At 37.7% G+C, this 27,500-nt stretch overlaps 1 protein-coding gene and 1 pseudogene across 1 annotated transcript in view; one reads left to right on the top strand and one right to left on the bottom strand.

The window, feature by feature from the left end:
* Window positions 1-24,510, bottom strand: part of LOC136825355 (ichor-like) — a 76,826-nt pseudogene extending 52,316 nt beyond the window's left edge.
* LOC136825353 (acyl-CoA dehydrogenase family member 11-like) overlaps window positions 10,769-27,500 on the top strand; it is a 105,414-nt gene continuing 88,682 nt past the window's right edge. Inside the window, exon 1 of the mRNA XM_067081605.1 lies at window positions 10,769-10,873. The gene's annotated coding sequence lies outside the window, so the exon portion shown is untranslated. The remainder of the gene's footprint in view (window positions 10,874-27,500) is intronic.

Below are 27,500 nucleotides of genomic sequence, written 5' to 3'. Positions count from 1 at the left end.
GCGTTGCCCCAAAATCAGGACTTCAAAAAAATCCTAGATTTGGGAAGAGTGGAAGGACTTCTTCCATCAGTGATAACCTCTGGGAGGTCATGATTTCGCAAAAGAGGGAAAATAGAAAATGAAGAGAAAGGTTTTAAAAAAAAGCATAAAAGTAAGATAAATTAGTAGGAAGAGAATTGTGAAGAAATGATGGTATAAAGATAAATGGGATTATAATGTAATGTGATGAATGTAATATATGTAGCCATAAGATGAGATAGAGAGAGACAGAGAGAGAGAGAGAGAGAGAGAGAGAGAGAGAGAGAATAACAGAATAAATAGGTTGGATAATATAATAATTTAGATTGTGCTATATGTTACCGTAAGATTTGGCAGGGAGAGAGAGAGAGAGAGTGAGAGAGAGAGAGAATAAATGAAAGTACAATAGGTTGGATAATATAATAATTTAGATTGTGCTATATGTTACCGAAAGATTTGAGAGAGAGAGAGAGAGAGAGAGAGAGAGAGAGAGAGAGAGAGAGAGAGAGAGAGAGAGAAATAAATTAAGGTAAAACAAGTTGGATAATATATTAATTTAGATTGTGCTATATGTTACCGTAAGATTTGAAAGAGAGAGAGAGAGAGAGAGAGAGAGAGAGAGAGAGTTGCATCTCCACCCTTCTCGCTCAACCACCCACGTCTCCTGTGGTCTCCACCCACGTGGGCGCACGCTCGTCTCGTTGGTGCTCAGGTCCCATTTATCTTAGCAGCACGTCCATTATCATCATCTGCGTGTGACACTTTCTCTCTCTCTCTCTCTCTCTCTCTCTCTCTCTCTCTCTCTCTCTCTCTCTCTCTCTCTCTCATATCATAGTTACATGTATCACAATCTGTCACAATATATTATTTTCTCACTCTTCTCTGTATCTTCATTTCTTCTCTCTCTCTCTCTCTCTCTCTCTCTCATATGGTTACATGGTTACATATATCACATCTCTCTCTCTCTCTCTCTCTCTCATATGGTTACATGGTTACATATATCACATCTCTCTCTCTCTCTCTCTCTCTCTCTCTCTCTCTCTCTCTCTCTCTCTCTCTCTCTCTCTCGATTTTTAGTTTTTGGTATTTGTATTGATCTCTTAAAAGCCTTTTTCTCATTTCTTTTGAAATGAGTAGTACTTTTATAAAATTTAAAGTCCTTACTGATTTTCAATGTAAGTTAGCATTTTTCTTAAGAATTAGCATTATGGGTTTCTGTTTCCTAAGGAAGTACATAATTGATAAAAAAAAAAAGATAAAGAAACAGTTATGTCTTAGATTTACAAAAAAAAATTAAAATCGTTTATCACAGAATGATTAGAAATAAAAATTAAAATGAAGATCAGTTTCGATTTGTTTAACATAACTCCATATTACTTATGATATATTGAAAATGAAATTGAAAATCAAAACAGGTTCCAGTTTATATAAGATAACTCTATACTGCTTAAAATATATATATATATATATATATATATATATATATATATAAACTTGACAAAAACACGTATTTGCAACCAAACAAGTACGACGTCAAATCCACCCGAACTCACCTTCGGGAGGAGTAAGAAACACTTTGAAAGTAAGCCAAATAAATGGGCGTGGGAAGTAGAATAAATAAGAAGAGGAATAAGTAGGTCAATAACGAATGAATTGGGGAGAGAGGAGGGGGGAGAGGGGAGGGAGAGGAGAGCTATTAGGGGGTGAGAGGAGGAGGAGAGGGAGGGGGGGAGCCCCTCTAAATGTCAAATGAGCATCCGATGTGTCTTACCTCGCGTTCCCTTTTATTCGCAAGCGGCCTTGAGGGAATCGGTTGCGTTCTGTTCGACGATTTTTTTAAAAACCTGTTTCTCCTATTTTTTTTTCCTCAATATTCTTCAGAATGTCTATAAAGATTATTGATGAAATTGATGATGACTATTTTTGATATTTTTTACCTCAACTATTTCCACAGGTCCCCGCTGTTATGGTGGTTATGTACGGAATGCAATTTGAAATGTTTGCGTTTAATGTTTTTGCTGACAGACAGACACAGTGACCTATATTTCAGGAATTTGTCACTGAAAGTACAAAAAGTATATGTAATTTTTGGAACAAATCATCAGAATATTTTCGTTAACATATATAATTTTGTACTGATGTTTTCCTACGAAATAACACTATCTGAAAACTTCTATACAAAAAATTACGTAATTTTAAAAATATCATTGATATAGAAAGACGTGAATTTTTCCCTTTCATCAAACTATACGTTGAGGAAAAGGTTTACTTATTTTAGTAACTCAATATTACTGATTTTATCGAAGATAGGAAAGTATTTTTTGATAAAATTTTTTTTCTGGGGATTTCAAGTCATTTTCGAGATTGTTGTATCATTCTCTCTCTCTCTCTCTCTCTCTCTCTCTCTCTCTCTCTCTCTCTGATTCTGATGACACATTATTATTATTATTATTATTATTATTATTATTATTATTATTATTATTATTATTATTATTATTATGACACTTTGGTTATTCTCCATATTTCTTCGTTTTCTGTTTACCCTACGTTTATATTCTTTTGACCACGTCATCATTATAGTTCATACTCCCCCACCCCGGCCCCCTTCTCTCTCTCTCTCTCTCTCTCTCTCTCTCTCTCTCTCTCTCTCTCTCCAAGTGACCACCAACTCATTTATCTGGCAAATGCAGCCGTTTCAGGGCCGGATAACGCCTTACGACGCGTTGAAGTCTCCAAGAATATTTCTGAATTTTTTTCTCACGTCAGAAAATTTATTTTGATCTGAACCAAAAAGGTTAACTTCTCTATTATGATATAATACAAATTGAAATACGTAACTCAGTTGCTCTATAAATAATTATGCCAGTTTTAAGAGGACATTCCATAACTCCTCAGCTGTTCTGTGATGTAAGTATAAATACTTCATATTATTGGCAGTGTTAAATTCACCTGAAGATAAGTAGTATTATTTGAATTGCTGACAATCACTTTTCCTTTGTTTATATATATATATATATATATATATATATATATATATATATATATATATATATATATATATATATATATATATATATATGTGTGTATATAAATGCATACATATTTATATTTATATTTATAAATATAAATATAAATATATTATACATATGCATATATATACATTTCTGTATGTATATATAAAATACAATCTATCACCAACATTCCATTTTCTAAAACGAGTCTCTTTCACTGAAAAACCCAGGAGGCATTCAGCTAACCCGTGTCTTCGGCCCAACTTTCACAATTATACGGAATGAATTCCGTCACGCGGTAATCTCCTAGAATTTAAAGGCTATCATTTAGAAACACCGACTGAGAGTCCATTCCAGGTGAAAGCCATGAAAGGGAGAGTGAGCGGGGCAGATCTCCCTGCTTGATAAATATACTTTTTTTTAGTCTAATGATCAGAAAATGAGTTTTTCGTGATTCGTGGGTTTTGTGGTTCGATATTGATATTCGGATTAAGGAATTTGATGAGACTTAACGACATTTCACGAGATTGTTGTTAAAGATTTAACTTTTCCTTTTTAGAGCTTTTCAGTCCGCCCATTTTAAATCTGCTCCCCGTAGTGGGGTACTGCAGTCAGTGCACCTCATGCGGTGCACTGTAGGCATTACTTAAGTCCTTTGCAGCGTCCCTTTGGCCCCTAGGTGCAACCCCTTTCGTTTCTTTTACTGTTCCTCCTTTCATATTCTTTCTTTCCAGCCTCTCCTAACAACTGATTCATAGTGCAACTGCGAGGTTTTCCTCCTGCCACACCTTTCAAACTTTTACTGTAAAGTTTCTCTTTCAGTGCTTGGCCTATGGCCCAAATTCTATATTCAATCACTTCGATTTTAAATTTGCTAATTTTGATGAGACTTGACGAGATTTCACTAGATTGTTATAGATTTCACTTTCCTTTTTAAAACTTTTCAGTACGTCCTTTATAAATTGTCTATTTTTAAATTACAAGACTTTATAAGTATATCCATTTTTTCTGTGAGATTCCATCACAAAATTAGTTTATTTTATAAAAATTGTAAACTATATTAAATTCAACTAGCCATTTTTTCTGCAACAAACTTATAAGTCTTTACTAAAACACATTTTTCATTTTCGGATTTTTAGCCAAATAACTTAGCTTGTTGGAACCTTAAAATCCATTTAAAATGATTGACATTTTCTTTATCTTGAGAGGAAGGAATTTCGATAACCATGACAAACTAGTTTTAGACATTTTGTCAAAATTATATATCCTCAAAATCTTCAAGTGGGATAAATTGTCATTTTTCCATCGTACTGAAGAAACTTTAAGTATTTCCTGTGTAAATGTTCGTTTATTATTATTATTATTATTATTATTATTATTATTATTATTATTATTATTATTATTATTATTATTATTATTATTATTATTATTATTATTATTATTATTATTATTATTATTATCTCCTGTGTAAATGTTCTTTTTATTATTATTATTATTATTATTATTATTATTATTATTATTATTATTATTATTATTATTATTGTTGTTGTTGTTGTTGTTGTTCCACTACCCTGACATATATCTGCCCTACTTTTCCTAAAAAAAATTTCATTTTCCTCAGTCTTTATTTTCAGTTTCTCTTTTTAGTTTTCTGTAAAAGAAAACTATTGTTTTGTCTGTCCGTTCGTAGTTTTTTCTGTCTGCACTTTTTCTGTCCGCCCTCAGATCTTAAAAACTGCCGAGGCTAGAGGGCTGCAAATTGTTATGTTGATCATCCACCCTCCAATCATCAAACATACCAAATTGCAGCCTTCTAGCCTAAGTAGTTTTTATTTTATTTAAGATTAAAGTTAGCCATGGTTAAAATTTCATGAGCCGCGGCTCATACAGCATTGTACCGATACCACCGAAAGAAAGGTCTATCTTCGGTGGCCTTGATTATACGCTGTACAGAAAACTCGACTGCGCCGAAGAAACTTCGGCGCATTTTTTACTTGTTTTTTTAATCTTCATCACTATTTTTATCTTCATATCTACTCAGCTTTCTCTACAAACGTCCATTTTCCCAACGTTTCCTTTCATTTTCCCCTTTTTTTTATTTTCTCCCTTAATTTTCCACCTGCCGTTCCACTTCCGCGGTGGCGACCACTTCCGGTTCTTATTTTGCTCATTTTTTTCTTCTATATTTCTTCGCCTTCCTTTTCTTAGTCCTTTTATGTCAAAGTTTTTCCTCCAACTTTCCATCTAACCCGTGCATCACACCCCGCCCCCGCCCCTAGAAAATATCGTTAAACGATTAATGAAAGATTGTGATGAAAATCGTCAAAAAATCTTTATTTTTTCACGAATTTTCTTTTTATTTTTCTTCATCCTTCCTTCAATTTCTCTGCCCCCTCCCCCCTTCCCCCCACCCTCTCCTTTCTCCTTTAAAATTCACAGATAATTTTTGAATATATTGAAAATTTAAAAATGGATTTCTTTATCAAAGCTAAAAAAAATTATTTAAATCATTCCATAGAAGCTTTCAATAAAGGCTTAATTTTCGCTATCAAAACTAAAATCTAACTTTTTTTAACATAAGTTAAAAACGCATAAATTCAGCTCTACTCTTCGGGGAACATTTTTATCATAGGTTTTTTTTATATATTTTTTTAAAGGGGTCATCTTCACTACCAAAAACAAAAGTAAAAAATGCCCCGAAGTTTCTTCGGCGCAATCGAGTTTTCTGTACAGCCACTACAGCGTATAATCAAGGCCATCGAAAACAGATCTGTCTTCCGTTGGTCTCGGTCTAATGCTGTATGAGCCGCTGCCCATGAAACTTTAACCACGGCCCTGTCGGGGCCTATCCTATATCGTTGCCAGAGGCACGATTGTGGCTAACTTTAACCTTAAATCAAATCAAAACTACTGAGGCTAGAGGGCTCCAATTTGGTATGTTTGATGATTGGAGGGGGAATGATCAGCATACCAATTTGCAGTCCTCTAGCCTCAGTACTTTTTAAGATCTGAGGGCGAACAGAAAAAGTGAGGGCGGAAAAATGTGCGGACGGACAAACAAAGCCGGCAAAATAGTTTCCTTTTACAGGAAACTAAAAGTAAATTTTTTTTCATTAAAAAAAGCTACAGACGCATAAATTCAGCTGTACTCTTCAGGGAAAACGTTTCAGAGCCTGTAAAATATCGTGACAGTCTCGTACCTCTGTAGTCATGGAGAAAGTGGTGAAAGAATTTCACTTTTCATCGTGTTATGACGGTCCAGTTTCTTCAGTTTATTTTTTTTTTTATCTTTTTGTTTTTAATTTTTATTATTTTTTTTTATTTTTATCAATTTTGGTGAAAGACGATTTCTGCCATTAATTTCTGGATAATTTGCATGTTCTGTGTTCGAAATTAGTTAATTTCTGAATAATATGCATTTTCTAATTTGGAATTTTTTGAAGAATGCGGCTTTTAAAAAACATTAAGCTCATTAACCCATGTAAGATTATTTTCTCTTGCAACAAACTATGTGTAATTCGTTTACTGGATTGTAATTATCATTCTTAAGTCTACGTATCTCGAGAATTTTTTGCATATATAATATATTTTATATATATATATATATATATATATATATATATATATATATATATATATATATATACATATATATACACACACACACACACACACACACACACATATATATATATATATATATATATATATATATATATATATATATATATATATATATATATATATATATTTATATATATATATAAATATATAAATATATATGTGTATATATACATATATACATATACCTCGGTGGGTGAATACATTATATATATATGCCAGCATGGGTCCCCCACTCTTAGGCATATAAAGATATTTATCAAATGCTCAATAAATGTGGCCCCTGGATTCATTCATGACAACCAACTGAAAGAACTCATCAAACTAAATAATTTTTCATGTTCTTCAAAAGACAATTTCATTGAATATAGTCTCGACTGCAAAAAAGTAACCAGTAAGCTCGCTTGCTCTCTCTCTCTCTCTCTCTCTCTCTCTCTCTCTCTCTCTCTCTCTCTCTCTCTCTCTCTCTATGTTACCCAGGTGGATTAGCTTGCGATACCTTGTATCGTCTTGGGTATAATCCTTCCTCTCATCACTCTCCATTAGAAAGAGTTGCATGTCGTCATGCATCAGGCATCCACGGCACCGCCGTCGCATAAAAGTGAAATTTTCTCCGTTTGGGACCTCACAAAGAGAGAGAGAGAGAGAGAGAGAGAGAGAGAGAGAGAGAGAGAGAGAGAGAGAGAGAGAGATGTTCACACCTCCGATTATTATAGAGTTTTCTCTCTTATTACACATTTTGACAGGCTGAAATCATACTGAGATTTATAGGCAATTATGACACTCTTCAATTTGGCTGTAAGTACTCATCATACTTCCTTATGATAACTGTCTGTTTCCCCCATTCCTCCTGTACCCCCAACCCCACTACTTCTGGCACCCCTGTGTACAAGGGCGTGGCCAGGGGAAGGGGGTTCTTAACACCCTAATTTGGACAGGTAAAAACATTTTGTGATCTTGCAAGTTACAGATCAAATACAGGAAATATTCTATTAAGCAAAATAATAATCAATAACAAAGTATTTACAATTATCAATAACCAGTAACAATGGCCAATAACAATGTAGTGGCAAAAAATAACCAATAACAGAGTATTCAAAAGGAAAATAGCCAATAACAAAGAGTTCAAAAGGAAAATAGACAATAACAAAATATTCAAAATGAAAATAACCAATAACAAAATATTCAAAAGGAAAATAGCCAATAACAAGGTATTCAAAAGGAAAAGAGCCAATAACAAAGTATTCACAAAGGAAAATAGCCAATAACAAAACATTCACAAAAGGAAAATAGCCAATAACAAAGTATTGAAAAGGAAAATAGCCAATAACAGAGTATTCACAAAGGGAAATAACCAATAACAAAACATTCACAAAAGGAAAATAACCAATAACAAAATGTTCACAAAGATTTGTGAAAATCCCCAATGATAAAAATCCGTACAAAGAAAAATTCTTGGAGCACACTTTGCAAATGTAACCACCCCTTCTCCCTCCCTCCCCCAAAAACCTGGCTTCAACTCTCTCTCTCTCTCTCTCTCTCTCTCTCTCTCTCTCTCTCTCTCTCTCTCTCTCTCTCTCTCTCTCTCCAATGAGCGAGAAAGAAACCTGTACTTGCGTTTTCTAAGGCGAGAGTGGAAAGTGAAAACTCGCCACCAGCCGGTTTTGTAAGGACCGGCCAGAGTCAGGTGGACGTTCCGTGTACGCCTTTGGTGGTGGTGTACAGCTCTCTCTAGCCTACACGTGTACGGGATCACACGTGTACACGCACACACACACATACACACGTGCTTGTATTGCTTATTGATACACCTGCTAGACTCTCGTTAGATTACTCTGGCGTGCGGTGACTTTTACTCTTGTTGAATTTTGGTTTGCGTTAGATTCCTTTTTTTTTTTCCTGGTTTTTACTAGTGTTGCTCTAGGGGGGTTAGTGGCTAGGAGCGTGCAGCCACACAAGTATTTATGTAATGTATGTATGTATGTGTACATATATACATATACATATATCCATACATACCTATTCATATCGAAATGTATCTAAACAGATTAGCGCAAACGGCCATCCTTGAGGACCTAAACACCCATAGAGCTTAGTTACCTGACCAACGCTGATGCCCATACCCCATCTAATCCCATCCAAATACCCAGGTCACACCAAGGAGGTCCTCGGGTCATACCCACCCCCATAACAACATCCCCTACGAGATGTTTATAGATGTTTAGATGTTTATCTCTCGGAGGGGATAAAATTTCGCACAAACAACAAACACATTTGAGTGGGAGTTTTCCCTTTTCTAAATCCCATCCATAAAAGAGAAGAAGAAGAATACCTTTCCAAACAGGGTATGGGACTTGCTACCCCATTCCTGACTTATTTCCCGAGAATCAGAACCTCGAATTACATCGTCATTCATACGAGGAACGTACGCAGTAAGGAGGTCTCATTACACCTTCAGGCGAAATATGTAATTAGGTTATATCATCCCAAAGAGGAAACGGAGAGAATTACCCGTTTCTCTCATTGCGTCACGGGAGTAGATCTATAACTGTTCTTTAATGGCTTATTACGTCTCTCACGACTGGGGTTGAGAAGTCTCAGGAATAACTTGATCAAAGCGTTTTAAAAGTTTTTGAGAATCGTTCCAATGTTTCAAGTTTGATGGCTTTATTTCTCGTAACTTTTTGGAATACCTGTTGAATCTTAGCCTTCTGGAAAGCCTTTTCAGGCCTTTTGTCGGTGGGATTCTCTATAATGAAGAGAAAGAGCGTAAAAAGGACAAATAACTTGATAAAAGGCGTTTTAAAAGTCTTTGAGAATCGTTTCACTTTTTCGAGCTGGATGTTATCATTCCCCGTAACTTTTTGGAAATTTATGTTGAATCTTGGTTTTCTGGAAATCATTTTCAGGCCTTTTATCAGCGGGATTTTCTATAATGAAGTGAAGAAATGTAAAAAAAAATTAACTTCATGAAAGGCATCTTAAAACTGCAAATCTTTACAATATTACAAGTTTTACGCCATCATTTCTCATAACTTTTTGGAAATTTCTTTTGAATCTTAGCCTTCTGGAAAGCCTTTTCAAGCCTTTTATCAGTGGGATTTTCTATAATGAAGTGAAAAAGTGTAAAAATGAAAAAGAATTTTATAAAGTTCGTTTTAAAAGTCTGCAAATCTTTCCAATGTTCCAAGTTTGATGTCATAATTTCTCAGAACTTTTTGGAAATTCCTGTTGAATTTTAGCCTTCCGGAAAGCCTTTCCAGGCAATTTATCTGTCGGGTTTTCTACAATGAAGTGAAAGAAGAGGGCGAGGAACTAATTGGTTAGTCATAGCATGCGCAAGTATGACCTGAAAAGCGATAAATATAATTGCATGGCTTTGGCTTAAAGGTAAATGGTAGCCCCGAGGTATCTATACTAAGTTCTGGAAAACCACAAAGAAGTGAAGTGAGTTTCCAGCTCATGGAAGTCTTTTAGACTAAAGGGAACTTTGGACTTCTGGAACGAACGTCTGGAGTGTTTTAAATATCCAAAAATTTACAGAGTCCATTGCTGGATACTAATGGATCTGGGGAAACATTTCCAGGTTTATGAAGCAAAGGAAATGGATGGTACTTTCGAATCGGTTCGATGATCCCCCTGGAACTCTGCAAACTGGAAGGCCTTCGGTATGTCAATATCCTGGTAAAACCAATACCTGGTTAAATAATGATTAGCACAAGCTCAAACCACGTCCACTGGAAGTATCTAAGCAACAAAGAACGCACAGGCTACAGAGCAAACAAGAAATCGGTCGGAAATTGTCCAAACTTTCTAAGTAATGTATAGTCTGGATTTTTCTTACTGGAATGATAAACCTCAATTTGAAGGGATTATACAAACGTTAAAAACAACATTTTGTGTTTTTAAAAACACGCCGTTTTAAAGTTTCTCCTTAGGGAAAAAAAAACTTGCGCAAAAACCGTTGCGTAATTTGTGTAATTTGTTGTCATGAATTCAATTTCATTCATAAAAAAAGTTTTTCTTTTAGTCATCGTGTTTTCTAGTGACAAAAGCGAATAGATTCTGTTGTGGAAGTATCGATTTTTATATAGATTTCTTCTTTTTTTTTATTTCAGATTCACGAATGTTAAAGAAAAAGGTCGACTTACAGTGAAACAAATACAGCAAGTACTGTAACTCCCACGCCCGTATGACCATCACCGGAAACAGGGAGAAACCAGGTAAGTCTTTACAGCAGCGGCAGTCCCTCCTCCTTCCCCCTCCTCGCCCTCCTCCTGCCTCTCCCTTCCTCGCTCTCTCACCTCACTCTCACTCTCTCACTCTCCCCCTCTCCCTCTCCCACTCCCATCCATCCTGACTTTACTTCCTCCTAGACTTCCTGTTCTGGAAAGGAACTGAATGACTGACTTCCAGCGCCGGGGTGGGAGACCAACATTTCGAGCTTTGGTAGGCCAGTGGGGACGAGAATTCATTTATTGTTTTCAGTTTTTTAAAAAGGGTTTTCCTTTATTTAACTGCTGTTGCTAAGATTTTAGTCTTTAAAAAGGTTTTGATTTACTTCATTGATGTTACTAGTGCATCCATACCTCCATAAATAACGGTAGTATAAGAGAGGCTCTAGGAACCAGTTCCAGACCCTATAAGCCAGTGGGGACGAAAATTTATTTATTGTTTTTAGTCTTTTAAAAAGGTTTTTCTTTATTTAACCTCTGTTAGTAAGTTTTTAGTCTTTGAAAAGGTTTTGATTTATTTTACTGATATCGCTAGTGCACCCACACCTTCATAAATAACGGTAGTATAAGAGAGGGTCTAGGGACCAGCTCCAGACCCTATAAGGACGTTACGTACTGTCTCGAAGCTGGGACTAGGGTTACCCTCATTCTGTAGACTTATTCAGCTGTCGATACGCATAGCATTTTATTATTATTATTATTATTATTATTATTATTATTATTATTATTATTATTATTCCATGTTGTTGGAGAATCTCGCGATTATTTTAATCTCGTGATTATTCTGTCGTTTTTAGTTTTTTATTATTAAGAAATCTTATCTTGAAAATTCAAGATAAACTTTTTAATCTGAATATTACCATTCATTAGCTATTTCCATCGAGTCTTACGATTTTTTAATCAATTATAATCAAGATTTTTGTTTGAATCTCGTGATCAAACTGTTTGCTGAATTTGTCCTAGCGAGATTCTCACGATTATTTTCTGTCATTTGTCAGAATCTTCTGATAATTGCCAATTTATCTGATCATCAGGGGAGTTAACTGAGTATTTTCCATCATACAAAGGTCAATTAATTATTTACCGAATTATATTTTGATTTTTACGTCAAAATCTGACGACTAATGAATGAATCTCTTGCTAGAATGATCTTATATTGCTGAGTTTCCCCGTAGGGAGGGTTAGTGCCGTCAATGCACCTCGTGCGGTGCACTGCAGGCATTACTTAAGGTTCTTTGCAGCGTGCCTTCCGCCCCTTGCTGCAACCCCTTTCGTAACTTTTACTGTACCTCCTTTCATATTCTCTTTCTTCCATCTCCTAACAGTTGATTCATAGTGCAACTGCGAGGTTTTCCTCCCGTTACACCTTTCAGACTTTTTACTGTCAGTTTCCTTTTCAGAGCTGAATGATCTCTTAGGTCCCAGTGCTTGGCCTTTGGCCTAAATTCTACATTCAGTTCACTTCAATTTACTGGTGAGTTCCCACCTTGCGAAATTGATTCGCCGTCATTATTTTCCCTTTAAACAAAAATTCTGGCCTAAATTTAGATGGAATTTTTTGTCTATAATACAGATTGCCTCTGTAATTATTTTCAACATGTTGTCAACAAAAAGATACGTAATTAACTGTTAATGAAGAAACCACTAGATGTGTTTGGAACTTTTTTTTATACTTGTGTTGCTAATCCTTACCATATGCTTCTTTTTAGTTGTCGAACAACAGTGATAAAAATAACATATGTCGTTTTCAGTAATAATAATAATAATAATAATAATAATAATAATAATAATAATAATAATAATAATAATAATTGAAGGAACATACAATATTATATATCGCAATTCACTTTTGTACTAAAACACGCTATAATAATAATAATAATAATAATAATAATAATAATAATAATAATAATAATAATAATAATAATATAATAATAATAATAATAATATAATAATAATAATAATAACTTTAAAACAGCTTACAATATGATATATGTAATATCATTATTCACATTTGTGCTAAAACAGCATCTGTTATTTCTAACATAATAATAATAATAATAATAATAATAATAATAATAATAATAATAATAATAATTGTGAAAAACAAGACATAACAACATACTCAAACTTACAGTGATGTTTTTCCAAACTGTTTACCCACCCGAACAACAACACCTGTTATTCCCAAGCAATTTAACATCCACAACAACAATAACAAACAACAACTGTCGTATTATCACCACTAATAATAATAAATTTAAACCAGACAAAAAGAAAATAAATAATCTTCTCGATTATATTGACATAACTAAAACCACTTTCCTCTCTGGGATCAGGAGTTGGCCACATGGCAGGATCTTCTACTACTGCTACTCCTGCTGGTATAAGTAGCAAGTAGCAAGTAGCAGTGGCAGTAGCAGCAGCAGAGGGCTACTTGGCTTGAAAAAGGGTTCTCGTTGTTTCTCTCTCTCTCTCTCTCTCATTTTTTGTTTGTTTCTTTCTTTTTTTCTTCTTTTCTGTCAAGTGGCAATTATGCTATCTCTTTCTTTCCTACCTCATCTCTCTCTCTCTCTCTCTCTCTCTCTCTCTCTCTCTCTCTCTCTCTCTCTCTCTCTCTCTCTTACTTTCTGTCTTTCTTTCTCTTCCTTTCTGTCAAGTGACAATTTATGCTCTCTCTCTCTCTCTCTCTCTCTCTCTCTCTCTCTCTCTCTCTCTCCTTTCTTTCTTACTTTCTTTCTTACCTTCTTTCTTACCTTCTCTGTCTTTCTTTTTTGTTGAGTGACAATTATTCTCTCTCTCTCTCTCTCTCTCTCTCTCTCTCTCTCTCTCTCTCTCTCGCAAGAGACAGTTACGACCGTCCTCGGTTTGTTACGTGACGTGCGCATGCGCTGTTGTTGTTCTTATTGTGTCTTCGCTATTTTCTTTATTTTTGTTTTTGGTTATTTACTTAGTTGTTTGTTTATTTTGCTCTGATTTGTTTTTATTTTTTGTTTTTTATTGCCTGAGAGGGATTTATAATCTATAACTTATAAGCGTTATCATATTTTTGTCTCAACTAAGTTGATTTCAGAAACAAATGATTTACATAAGTTTATGTGTGAGAGAGAGAGAGAGAGAGAGAGAGAGAGAGAGAGAGAGAGAGAGAGAGAGAGAGAGAGAGAGAGTAATTTATAATTTATGATTTATAATTTTATTTTGTATTTTTTTCATAGCTAACTTATGACAGAAACAAATGAATAAATTTATGAGAGAGAGAGAGAGCAATTTTGTAATTTATGATTTATAATTGTATATTGTAGTTCTGTCTTAGCTAACTTGATGACACAAATAAATTAGGGAGAGAGAGAGAGAGAGAGAGAGAGAGAGCGATTTATAATTTATGGTGTTATAATTGTATTTTGTATTTTTGTCTCACCTAACTTGACTTCAGAAATAAATTATCTACATAAATTCATGAGAGAGAGAGAGAGAGAGAGAGAGAGAGAGAGAGAGACAGACAGACAGACAGACAGACAGACAGACAGACAGCGAGAGAGAGAAAGTAAAAGTTTTATATAGCTCTAGTACCTAGTCAAGAGATTTTACTGGCTAAGAAATACCACCATACTGTCTTTTAAACGCTTCGTCACAAAGGTTTTTTTTTTATGCTTGTCATTTGCTTGCTCGTGTGGATGTGTTTGTTTACGAGTTTGTATGTGTATGTTTTCTTTGTCGTGTTTTTTTTTAGTTTGGTTGTGTGTATGTGTCAGTATTTGTTTGTCTGGGTATGTCAAATCAGTGTCATTTTTTTTTTTTTTTGCCTACTGAAGATAATTGATATTAGTTTTTAAGCAGACCATAACCCATCCTTCTCTCTCTCTCTCTCTCTCTCTCTCTCTCTCTCTCTCTCTCTCTCTCTCTTCTCTCATTCTTAAACTGGCCTTAACTCATCCTTCTCTCTCTCTCTCTCTCTCTTCTCTCTCTCTCTCTCTCTCTCTCTCTCTCTCTCTCATTCTTAAACTGGCCTTAACTCGTCCTTTCTCTCTCTCTCTCTCTCTCTCTCTCTCTCTCTCTCTCTCTCTCTCTCTCTCTCACCGTTATTTCCCTGGGCATTTTTTGAGGCAACGGCGGTCCTTCCCCGTTTTATTATCAGGTTGAAATTCCCTTTCTTAGAAAATAGCAGGAAATATCTCCTAAATAATCTCATACGTTTTGCCTTCAGCTCTCTGGAGGGTTTGAAGAAAATGCCAGATTCATACGCCATTACTGAAGTTCTAGAGAGAGAGAGAGATGTAATCTTATAATTTTTTTATTGTTGTCTTTCCTGTTTGCTGTTGAGAAAGATACTATGGTGGTAAAAAGTTGATATAAATAATTTTATCTCTCTCTCTCTCTCTCTCTCTCTCTCTCTCTCTCTCTCTCTCTCTCTCTCTCGGCAACGCGTGACATCTTCTTCTTCTCGTAGCGCTCGACGATGAAAGTAAAAGAGAGTGGGAGAAAAAGAGAGAAGAGAAGAGAGTGAAATCTTGCCAAAAAAAAGAAAACATTACTCGAAGCTTTTGCATAAACGAGCGAGCGACCGACGGCGCCATGTGGATTTCGATTCACGATGTTTCTTCGGCAGAAGAAGAAGCAGAGGAGGAGTTTGAAGACCGAGAACCGTGAAAATAACTGCTTAGAATTCTCGAGAGCGCGTGCTTGCGTGCGCGCTGTTCGGATTGCCCGTGTTGGATGGTTTGCTAAAAGGAGGGGAGGGTAGGAGTATTGTGTCTGGTGAAAATAACGATGTGGAACGACGCCATTATGCAAAGTATTTGATGACAGAATGATTTAGGTAATTGTATGTGATATCAGCGTGGTGAAAATAAGTGTATTTAAGGATAGCATGGTGAAAATAACTGCATTTCGGGATAGCATAGTAAAAATAACTGAATTTAGGGATAACATACTGAAAATAACTGTATTTAGGGATGCCATTTGCAAAATAACTATTTGATGACAGAATTTAGGTTTAACTGTATGGGATAACAACGTTGTAAAAATAACTGTATTTGATAACAGCAACGTGAAAATAACTGTATTTGATAACAGCAAAGTGTAAATAACTGTATTTAATGACAAAGAAAATAACTGTACATGAAGGACCTAATAGTGAAAATAACATTTTATGACAGAATACTTTAGGTAACTTTATGGAAGAACAACATAGTGAAAATAATTTTAATGAAAACATAGTGAAAATAACTTTAATGAAAACATAGTGAACATAAGTTTATATAATAACAGCATAGAGAAAATAACTGTATGGACCTGATAATGAAAATAACTATCTCATAACATAATAATTTAGATAACTGTATGGAAAAACAACATGGTAAAAATAACTGTATTTAGTTGCAGAATAGTAAAAAAAAAACTATTTAATGACAACATAAGGAAAATAAATGTTTGGGGACACCATAGCGAAAATAACTGTAGCTAATTTTATCATGAAGGAAACTTGCATGATCTAGAATAACTGCTTAGAAGTCTTACTAGCTGAAAAATAACTTTGATGATAGCTGGTCATTACAAGAAGAATGGATTCATGGGAATTAATCCTTGAAGTTCATAATAAAATGTACAAAAAATGTGCCGAAGTTTCTTCGGCGCAATCGAGTTTTCTGTACAGCCGCTACAGCGCATCATCAAGGCCACCTAAAATAGATCTATTTTTCGGTGGCCCGGTATAATGCTGTATGAGCCGCGGCCCATGAAACTCTCAGCCGTGGTGGCCTGTCCTATAGCGTTGCCAGGAACACGATTATGGCTAATTTTAGCCTTAAATAAAATAAAAAACTACTGAGATTATAGGGCTGCAATTTGGTATGTTTGATGATTGGAGGGTAGATGATCAGCATACCAATTTGCAGCCCTCTAGCCTCAGTAGTTTTTAAGATCTGAGGACGGAGAGAAGAAGTACGGACGGACAGACAAAGCCGGCGCAATAGTTTTCTTTTACAGAAAACTAAAAAATGAATGTGCAGTGATATCAGAAAGTAATGAGGCTATTGAACCGGGAAATCAAAGAGAGGTTTGGATGCTTCGTGATATTGGATTTACAATGCACACATTTAATGTAATGTAGATTGATAGACAGATAGAGAGATACAGGAAGTGACCTATACGAAGGCCTCTTGCTAAGACCAGATCGCAGGTAGAAAGCAAAAGTCAAATAAAAAAGAAATACAAAAAGTATAGAAAGAGACTAAAAAAAGAAGAGTACCAGATCACGCAATAGCAAACCATCAAACGAAGAAGAAGAAGAAGAAGAAGAAGAAGAAGAAGAAGAAGAAGAAGAAGAAGCAACGTAGAAACGAAGAATGGTGGAGAAGAAAGAAAATTTAAGAAGAGAAGTCGATTCTCGTTCTTCCATACCAACTCCTTACTCCTCACACCACCTCCTCCTCCTCTTCACCCTCCTTACTCCTCACTCCTCCTCCTTACTCCTCACCCCTCCTCCTTACTCCTCACCCCTCCTCCTCCTTACTCCTCACTCCTCCTCCTTCCTCCTGCTCCTCCTCCTCCTGCTCCTCCTCCTCCTCCTCCTCCTCAAGTAGAAAACTTTTCCTGGCGCTCGACGGCAGAACGAGAAAGTGAAACTCCTCGACCAAGTCGAGCATCTGCTGCCGCCCTCCCCTTAGGGGAAGACACCACACCCCCTGGGGTGGGGAGGGCTGGTGGGATCGATCCCCGGGGGAGAGAGTGGGTCACGGGGTGAATGGGGGAGTTGTTGAGAATGAGGTCCTAGTGTAACTTCGGTTTTACTCAAGTGATAAATTTTGTTGATCATTCGTAGGATCTCCGAATTCCTGCAGGATTTTTCGAGTGATAATCGTAGCATTTAACTCCCTTTCCCTCCCCACCCAAGCCCCCCGGAACCCCTACCTCCTTCCCCTACATCCTCACCCATCCCTGCCCCATACATCCTATGCAAACCACAGCAGGATTCCACATGAATCCTAAAAACGTCTTTTCTCTTCGGGAATTTGTATCCTTTTTCATTAATTCCTGAGACTTTCTTTGACTCTAAGGAATCTCCTATTTATCGAACTACTTTCCTGAAATACATACGCGTATTCCTCGAGAGCTACGCGCTCGCACACGCCCGCGCAACGCGAAAACAAACAAAAGCTCTCGGGAAAAAGTTACGCGCGTTTTTTTTTTATAGCACCTGACACTTTCTCTAAGTTGCGCTACCGTCATTTTCATTTCACTTTTCAAGTGTTCACGGATGCTGGCTACTGCTGCGCTACTCTTTTCTAACCCTGACATTGCATGTTTTTGAGGCACTCTTCTCTCTCTCTCTCTCTCTCTCTCTCTCTCTCTCTCTCTCTCTCTCTCTCTCTCTCTCTCTTGGAGCCTTATTTCGCGTGTAATCATATCTATAGTTGTCAAAATGATTCCTAATTTTCGCAGACTTCTACTTACTTAATTTATTTTCGTAGTGACATATAATATATATATATATATATATATATATATATATATATATATATATATATATATATATATATATATATATATATATATATATATACAGTATATACAGTATATATATATATGTGTGTGTGGAAACATAACCCATTTATATATTGCCTCGCTAATATAGTTTTAACTACTGCTAAAATCGTCTAGATATTGAGGCTCCTATGAGTTTCAGGTATTTGATTAAAAAAATCACATTTATCTTTTTATTCCTGTTTTTATATTTGCCAGTGAAGACTTTGTCTGTCTGTCTCTCTCTCTTCTCTCTCTCTCTCTCTCTCTCTCTCTCTCTCTCTCTCTCTCTCTCTCTCTCTCTCTCTCTCTCTCTCTCTCTCTCTCTCTCTAGCCGATACGATACTATTTGGTGCCTTGCTCTCCCCCGAAAATCTTCTCACTACAAGTGGCCCAGTGCCCCCTGCTATCTAGTGGGTAAGGAAGGGCACGCCCATCGGGCAACCAGTTCTCTCATGCCCTATATCCTTTGTGGGACAAGCAGGCAGGTGCTTCGTCCAAATAAACACAAGGACGCCCATCGAAAGGCCACTTCTAAGGGCAGCCTGGTTTAGCTAGGGGCCCCTGCTAAGGTGACCAGCACTTGGGCCACTTGCTGACCAGGGTGCTAGGAACCCAGGGCTTCAGGGTGCCCAAGTCCTCCATGCCCCACACCTTTGCCCAAGTCCTCTGTTGGTGGAATCTGAATATTGATTTCAAAGGGCAATCAATTTCTGGGTCTGTTCAATGCTTGGTTGGTTGACATCATAGCTGCCATACGCACAAATGCCCCTTGGGCATCCGTGGGGCCGGGCAAGGAGCCCACAGCTTTATTCCAAAGGACCAGGAGGATTACACCTTCAGGAGGCAAAGCCTTAGAGGGGAAAAGTCACGCAAACACGCACACACACACACACACTTACATTAATATTGATAGAAAGTTCGTTTTGATACATATAAGTATGTATTACATGTGTATATTTACACACATTGATTGACCTGAAGGTGTATATAGTTGTATGAATATACACATGTATTACAACACAATCAAAATACAGTCATACACCTAAATTTACACAAACTGGGTCCAGATAATGAAAAATTATCCAAAAATGTGAAACATTTGAGGTATCAGACAAGTATAAAGATTAAGAGAGAGTTAGTTTCACTTTTACTGTCTTATCTTCTTATCTTCTCGTCCATCTCTTCTTTCTCCTCTGTTCTCCCCCCCTTTCATCTCTCTCCCCCTTATCTTCGCACTTTTCATTTTAAGTAACAGCTGAGATAACATTTTAATTGTCTTAATTTTTTTTTCACTTATTTCATCGGTTTTTTTGCGATTATCTCTTGTGTTTATCTCCTATTGTTGTATTCTTTAATATTCTTATCTCTGGACGTATTCCTTAATGTTCTCTCTCATTCTCTTTTTTATTGATTGTCTGTACTTCCTGTGCAGGAAATCAGTCATGTTTGTAATCTGCTGAATTTTTTTCAGTGGTTGGTAAATGTACTTTGATGAGATGGGGAACATGGTTATATTATATAACACACACACAGAGATATATATATATATATATATATATATATATATATATATATATATATATATATATATATATATATATATATATATATATATATGCATGTATGTATGTATGTATGTGTCTGTAATATTGATAAAATACAAGTTTTCTACGTTGCAAATTCACAAAAAAAAAATATCAGAAAACAGGGAAGCCTATTTGCCTAATTGTCTGCCCAAATACAAAAAAATAAAAAAAAAATCTAAAAGTAAAGTTCCAGTCCGAGGTCACTCACTCAGTAGTGGCGTAGACTTTAAAGAACGCGACTGACTGCGTCTCTTTTTTTCACGTAGATCAGAAATTCTATTTTCTGAAAACAAAACCACAAGACCAGTGACCCCTTTTCCCATTTTTCGTTCAGTCTCCTTCTACAGGCTGACAGGTTAGTTAGAGCCTTACGGTTAAATAACCTTTCTTGCGAAATATCTTAGGGCGTCTTGGTACGTGATCCTACGCATGTGCCATTCATGAAGCTGGAATTTACGCAGTAGATTATTTTTCAGTAGTTTCTCCTATCTTTTGTATTTATGAGGCAATTTTTGCGTATATTGGTTGGTTATGGATGTATGTATATATACATATATATATATATATATATATATATATATATATATATATATATATATATATATATATATATATATATATATATATATATATATAATTGTGTTTATGTCTATATGTCAAACTGCTTTTGAAAAACTGCTTAAAGCATATTTTTAGATAAACTAATTCACGCTCCAGTCCCCTCGTAATTCAATTTTTAAAATATAAAACTAAGGCCCACGTGAATTTTTTTAATGAGCTCTATAAATGGGTCACGTTATGCAGGAATTTTGTCGTAGGCTTAAATCATTTCAAGTTATTCCTGTTTGGGAAGGACGTTAGGAAGCTGATGGTTAACCTTAATATTATTTCTGTCGAAAATCTTCCCATAGTAGGTCTCATTCTCCCTGTTATTGTTAAAATAAAAAATGAAAGATCTGTCAGCCATCTACGCTTATAAGCTCCACTGCTTTTATCATCATCGAAAAACAAAGTATCATTTTTAATCTTGAAGATTAAAAACGACAGCAGAAGTCAGCGTAATGGTCTTGACAATGTTTGCTTACTTAGTTTCATGAGATCAATTCTTCTCTTTTGAGATAGTGAGAATAAGCTTTTGAAATAAGCAACTGGAATTTATCAATGCTGCCGAACATTTCATTTAATCAAATTCTGTCTGTGTTGGCTACCTTCTTCATTAGTAGTTAATCGAAGGAAACCCTTCTGTTTGACAGTCTGACAACCTGAGACCACATTGACAGGTGGAAACCCTTCTTTTTGATATTTTGACAACCTGAGACCACACTGACGTATGAAAACCTTTTTTTTTTTTAATTTTTACAAGCTGACACCACTCTGGCAGAAAGAAAGCCCTTATATTTGACAGTCTGACAAGCTGAGACCACTCTGGCTGAAGGAAGCCCATATATTTGAAGGTCTGACAAGCTGAGACCACTCTGGCAGAAGTAAGCCCTTATATTTGAAGTTTGACAACCTGAGAGTACTCTGGTAGACTGAGACTCTTACATTTAACAAGCTGAGACCACTGTGAGTTTTGATACCTTGAGACCACTTTGACATATTAAAACTCTTCTTTGTGATACTTTGACAAGCTGACAGCCAGAGAAACAAGCAGAATAAAACACTCTCAATCTGCCAGTCAGTGAAACGTATCTTGCTTTGCAAATGCGTAGTAACCCCTAATTCATGCTACCTGTCCCTTCACCCCGACGATCTCTGAACATTTTGCAGGAAGCGAAGGCATTTCCCATTCATCACTGACATATTTTCAAGAAGAAGAAGAAGCCTCACCATTTCCTTCTGGTTGGGGGCCCCAAACGGCGTTTCATGGAAACACCGTTTTTTTCTTTTTTTCCGAAGGCATCAGAAAAAGGTTTTAATTTGGCGGATGGGGTTTTAGGTGCTCGGCGTATGGCAACACTGCACACAGGTCTTCGATCGTCGGGCTGCTGGATCCAACAGCTGGGTCTTCTGAGTTGCATTCCAGCCGAAACTTCCTATTTTTAGAATTACTGTTATATCCAGACGAGGTCTCTGGAACGCGAAGATATTTTTGCATCCGAAATATTTTTGGGGTGTTTTCTTATTTTTCCCTGACTTTCTTTTTTAACTTTTCTAAGATCGTATCTCGCTGTAGCATTCTCAGAGCCGTTGATATATAAAAAAAGGACCCTTTCTTCCCTTAAGCAAATTCTACTCGCAAGAACGAAAGAGAAGGAAAAAAAGTTGAGCAAAAATTAGCACCCAGGCGATCGCTTAAATCAGCGAAGAAAACCGGTCTGAGAACCATTACTAAAAGATGCAATAAGGTCTGCCCCGTACCACTGTTGTTCTCCTCCCTTTCACTCTCTGCTGTCTATTTCGAGTTTTCGTGGGATGAATCAGTTTTCGAAAACGGTTCTCTGCCGTCCAAGCTGGCGAAGAAAGAAGAAGAAGAAAGTAAAGACAGAAGAAGAGAGAAGTCAAATCCTTCTTCTGGTCCTACTTTCACTTTCCCGTCCACATCGAAGACGAACATATTAATGGGTTGGAACTTCGTCCAAAGCCGTGTTTACGTTTTTCTTCCTTTAACTCGTCATCTTCGACGTTTATTTCTCTTGATGAATGAACAGATAAGCCAAAGAAATGAATAAATGTGATCGGTCACGTGACCATTCCTGGTTTCCAGACTCTTCTAGATCTGGACGGGCCCTCTTCCATGCTTGCAATCTCCCAGAAGTCTTTATTGCAATTTCCCAAACGTCTTTCTTTGTAGTCTCCCAAAAGGCTCTCTTGCAATCTCCCAAAAGTCTTTCTTGAAATCCACCAAAAGTCTCTCTTGCAGTCTCCCGAAAATCTTTCTTCCAGTCCACCAAAAGTTTGTCTTGCAGTCTCCAGAAAATCTTTCTTGCAGTCTCCAGAAAGTCTTTCTTGCAATCTCACAAATCTGTCTTCCGTGCCCCGAAAATGACTACAACAGAAGCATGCCTAGCGAGAGCAAAGGAGAGACTCTCATTGTCTCTCTCTCTCTCTCTCTCTCACTCTCCCTCCCCTCCACTTCCTCCTACCCCTCTCTCATTCTCTCACTCACTCACTCACTCACTCTCTTCGTGAGATCTGATCATTCAACTCGTGACTTCCTTAATCACAAGTCGCTTTCTTTCACGAGTCGCTTCCTGCATCTGCGATGGGATCCAAAAGACCTGCTTTGGAGATTTTTGCGTTGCAGGATTACAGGTGATTTTTAGAAGTGACACGGGGGTATTTAAAACCTGAACCTGGTACAAGATTTTCACGTGTGTTCTGTTGCAGGTGTTTGAAACTGTTGGGGATTTATGTGACGGATTTTGCTTTGGGATTTACGGTGCAGATTTTTTTCTAGATTTCTGGAAGCAGTGGGGATTTATGCTGCAGATTTTCTTTCCTCCAGGTGTTTCAAAACGTTTGGGATTTATGCTGAAATACTGGTTTCTTAAACTGACGAGAATCACTATTAAAAATCATTGTATATTTCGAGATTTGTATAAAAGATCGAAGCGTGAAAAAGTTATTTCAACTTGAGAGATTTTTTGTGTATAGAAGAATTATAAAGATATTTGTGTCTTAAGTTTTATCGTATATCTCTTACTATCTTATATTCTTTCACTTATTTTAATTTTAATTTTATGTACTAGTTTCTTATTTCCTGAAATATTTAAGTATTTACTGTTTCATCTTACAGTGGAACTTCATAAAGTATCTCTTAATCGATGAATGAAGCAGATTTTCTAACGACACTAAAATACGACAAAAGACAAAAAAAAAAAAAAAATTCATCTGACGTAACTTTGCAATCAACTTCCGTCACGTTTTCCGCAGATCGGAGAAGGATCGCAGCTCGCACTACGTAGTTCCTGTCATTGAGAAACGCCTCTCGGTGGGCTGAGAATATATCTCTAATTAGGTCTCAAAATGCTCCTTCGCAGAGAAGCCTGGAAGCTTCCCAAAAGTGAAGGTAAATTCTTTTGCGTCTGTCAGTTGCTGCTGCTTGCAATCGGCCGCCCGTCCAGAGCAACGGCAAGCATCTGAGTCGGTTGCTCTGCCCCGTCCAGTAATTTTCTTTCTTGAATGAGAGACTGATCATTGACGAATGCCCTGTGTGACTTACCTTGGCCTCCAAATGCTGTGGTATTTATCAATCTTCCCCAGAGTCACAGTTATTTAGTCCCAAACCTCAGACGAGACGAACCAGAGGCTGGAGAAGTCAGGAGATTTCAATGCCTGGAATAGTAATCCACCACCACCACTGCTACCACGAGACAAGACAGAACAGATTTCTGAACGAAGCACGAAAACACATTTTAAAATCTTCTTTTCTTACCTTGACGTTTGTTTTCAAGACTCGCAGAAGAAGAAGAAGGAGGAGGAGAAAAAGATTCTGTTTTCTTATCGCTCTTTCAAAAGCTCTATGTCTCAATATCCTAGAATCACTGGGGCACACAACACAGATCCTTTTCGAACTAATATTTTTCTGTCGTGGTCACTGGAGCACCTCACTTCCCGCAAAACAGAAATTCGCCTCGAGAATGATTTTGCTGTTTTGAATATACAAACTCCACTCGAATGGTTGCTACACTGAAGTGGTACACTCTAGTACACTGCCTTTGCCTCTCTCTCTCTCTCTATCTATCTATGTATGCGTGTGTGTGTGTGTGTAGGGGGTGCCACCACTACACACCAACGAGAACACTTTGTGTATCTGAACCAAAAGTGCACCACCAAGAAGTTGTCCAGTGTCTCAGAGTCGATCCGTGGCGATCACGGGCAGAGTCGCGCCTCACACACGCTACCATGAGACACGGCCTCAACCATCGCATACCACTGTAAAAGCGAAACTGCGCGTGACCTACATACAGACCCACACTAAAAGGGAAAACCCACCGAGCGCCGCCGCCGCCGCCGCCGCCTCCGACGAGACCCGGGGGACCGTCGACAAGTTTCACCTGGTTCTGAGACCGCCCCTCTCCCTCCCACCTCCTCTGTTGTTCGATGCTACACACAGGCAGGCACGCACGCACGCACGCACACTCACACTCGCACTTTTATTCTATAGCGATCTGGCAGGCACCAGTGGTGGTGGTGTTGGTGGTCACTACCACACAAGGAAGGGCTTGTCACCAATTGCACGGCCCTTGGTGTCTCGTGCCCACTGCCCACCAGCAGCAGCTCCTCCTGATGGCGGTGGTCTCTCTGGCCCTTGCCTCCTTGTTCCACAAGGGCTTGTCACCAATTGCACGCCCCGTGCCCAGTGCCCAGAAGCTCCTCCTGACGGCGGTGGTCTCTCTAGCCCTTGCCTCCTTGTTCCACAAGGGCTTGTCACCAGTTGCACGCCCAGTGCCCAGCAGCAGCTCCTCCTGATGGCAGTGGTCTCTCTGGTCTTTGCCTTCTAGTCTTCGAGATTCTTGGTTACGCCCCGTGCCCCGTGCCCAGTGCCAAGAAGCTGCTCCTGATGGCGGCGGTGTCTCTCTGGCCTTTGCCTCGCTCTTGTCTTGGTCTTGGGAGTTCTCGGGCACGCCACAACGTGCCTCCTTCCTCCTGAACTTCCTCCTCCACCTCCGCAGGGTCAAGAGGCGATGATGATGGTTTCAGTGGGGCACCAGCACAAGAAGACATCACTAACCCAGTGACTGACTGGGGGAAGGAAGAAGAAGAAGTAGGAGGAGAAGGAGGAGGAGGAGGAGGAGGAGGAGAAGGAGGAGTCGATGGCACCGCCGTCCAAACCCGTTGTTGTAGCGGACGTCGTCGCGCGCACCGTAAAGTAACGGGCCTCTTGCGGCTTCTTCTTCTTTCTTCTTTCTTCGAGCAGACTCCTTCAGCCTTGGATAAGGTCGACGCTCACATGCCGAGAGTCTTCGATGCACTTTGCTCGAGCGTCGCTTTTGCTTCCTTGTGTTGTTGCTGCTGCTGGAACGTCGACGACTTCTCCTTCGCCTTCTTCTTCTTCAGACTCCAGAGAAGCACACACTCACTCGCTCAGAGCAACACGGCAGCAGATGCCCCAGTGGAGATGGAGAAGGAAGGTTCGACCATCCTTCCTCCTTCAGATTACGAGGCCCTCCTCCAGCCGCCAGAGGCACGTGTGCTCCTCGCAAGAACAGGTGTCGTGCAGGTGCGCTGCGTAGGTTGTCAGAGGTACACAGAGAGAGAGAGAGAACCACTGGTCGTCTTTAAGATCGTTCACTCATCAGCGCCATACATTTATGGCGTAAATGACCTCAAAGATCTGCTCGGTTTACGCTGCTAGAAATGGCCTGTTTATCTCGAGGAATTGGGAGGACCCAGAACGAGGACAGAGACTGATTAAGGCAGATGATGCAACGTTGCACATGTTCTCCCGGGGAGATGTGGCAACCCACAACCTGGCTGTTGGGGTGTAAGAAAGTTGGGGGGGTGTGAGAGAGAGAGAGAGAGAAACACGCACACACACACACACACACACACACACACACACAGACCGCTTTCGATTTCATGTACTAAAGTGAGTAAGTTTCTTCGTCAACGAAAATCGACTGATATTTATCGTCATTTATCAAAACAGACATGAAATAAAAAAAATTTTTATGGCTTTAAAACGAAAACGAGACTTTTTTCAAAAGTTTAAATGGAATAGGTAGAATGACTCTGCTTGGTCGACGGCAGGTAGAAAAGAGGTAGATAGGTAGATTGCCTTGGGGTACTACTAAACCTAGCTTCTGTTGAGGTTTTTCTTTTATTTTTTTGTCAGCTCTGCTCGAGAGTCCAGGTTGCTCGTTTATTGTCACATCACCTGCGAGGATTTCCTTTTGCTTTGCTTCAGAGAGAATAGTCTTTGGAAGCAAATCGTTTAGTTCGGTTGTATTAAGAGATTAGTGATTTGAAAAAAATACATTTTTTGAGTTTTGAATATCAGAATATTCTAAAATTTGTGTAATTTGTAAGAATCTCTCTCTCTCTCTCTCTCTCTCTCTCTCTCTCTCTCTCTCTCTCTCTCTCTCTCTCTCTCTCTCTCTCTTGCTTTCAGAACGAATCAAGTTATTTATTGCTTAGTTTTCAATGATTTTGAAATATATATATATTAAATATATATATATACAGTATATATATATATATATATATATATATATATATATATATATATATATATATATATACATATATATATATATATATATATATATATATATATATATATATATATATATATATATATATATATATATATAATGTGTTTTGTGTGTGTGCGCGTGTACGTGTGTCTGTGCGCAAATGCTTTGTTCATCTCGAAGTTCTTAAAGGAAAAAAAATGTTTGTTTAGAAATAGGTCAACATTGCATTCAGATTCAAGATAAATTCTTGGTAAAACTCACTCTCTCTCTCTCTCTCTCTCTCTCTCTCTCTCTCTCTCTCTCTCTCTCTCTCTCTCTCTCAAAATGCGTTGGTATTTTCCATCGTTCTGTTGGCTCAAAATA

The sequence above is a fragment of the Macrobrachium rosenbergii genome, chromosome 37 (genome assembly GCF_040412425.1).
Source record: "Macrobrachium rosenbergii isolate ZJJX-2024 chromosome 37, ASM4041242v1, whole genome shotgun sequence".
NCBI classification, from domain to species: Eukaryota; Metazoa; Arthropoda; class Malacostraca; order Decapoda; family Palaemonidae; genus Macrobrachium; species Macrobrachium rosenbergii.
This window is presented reverse-complemented; position numbering and strand designations above follow the sequence as displayed.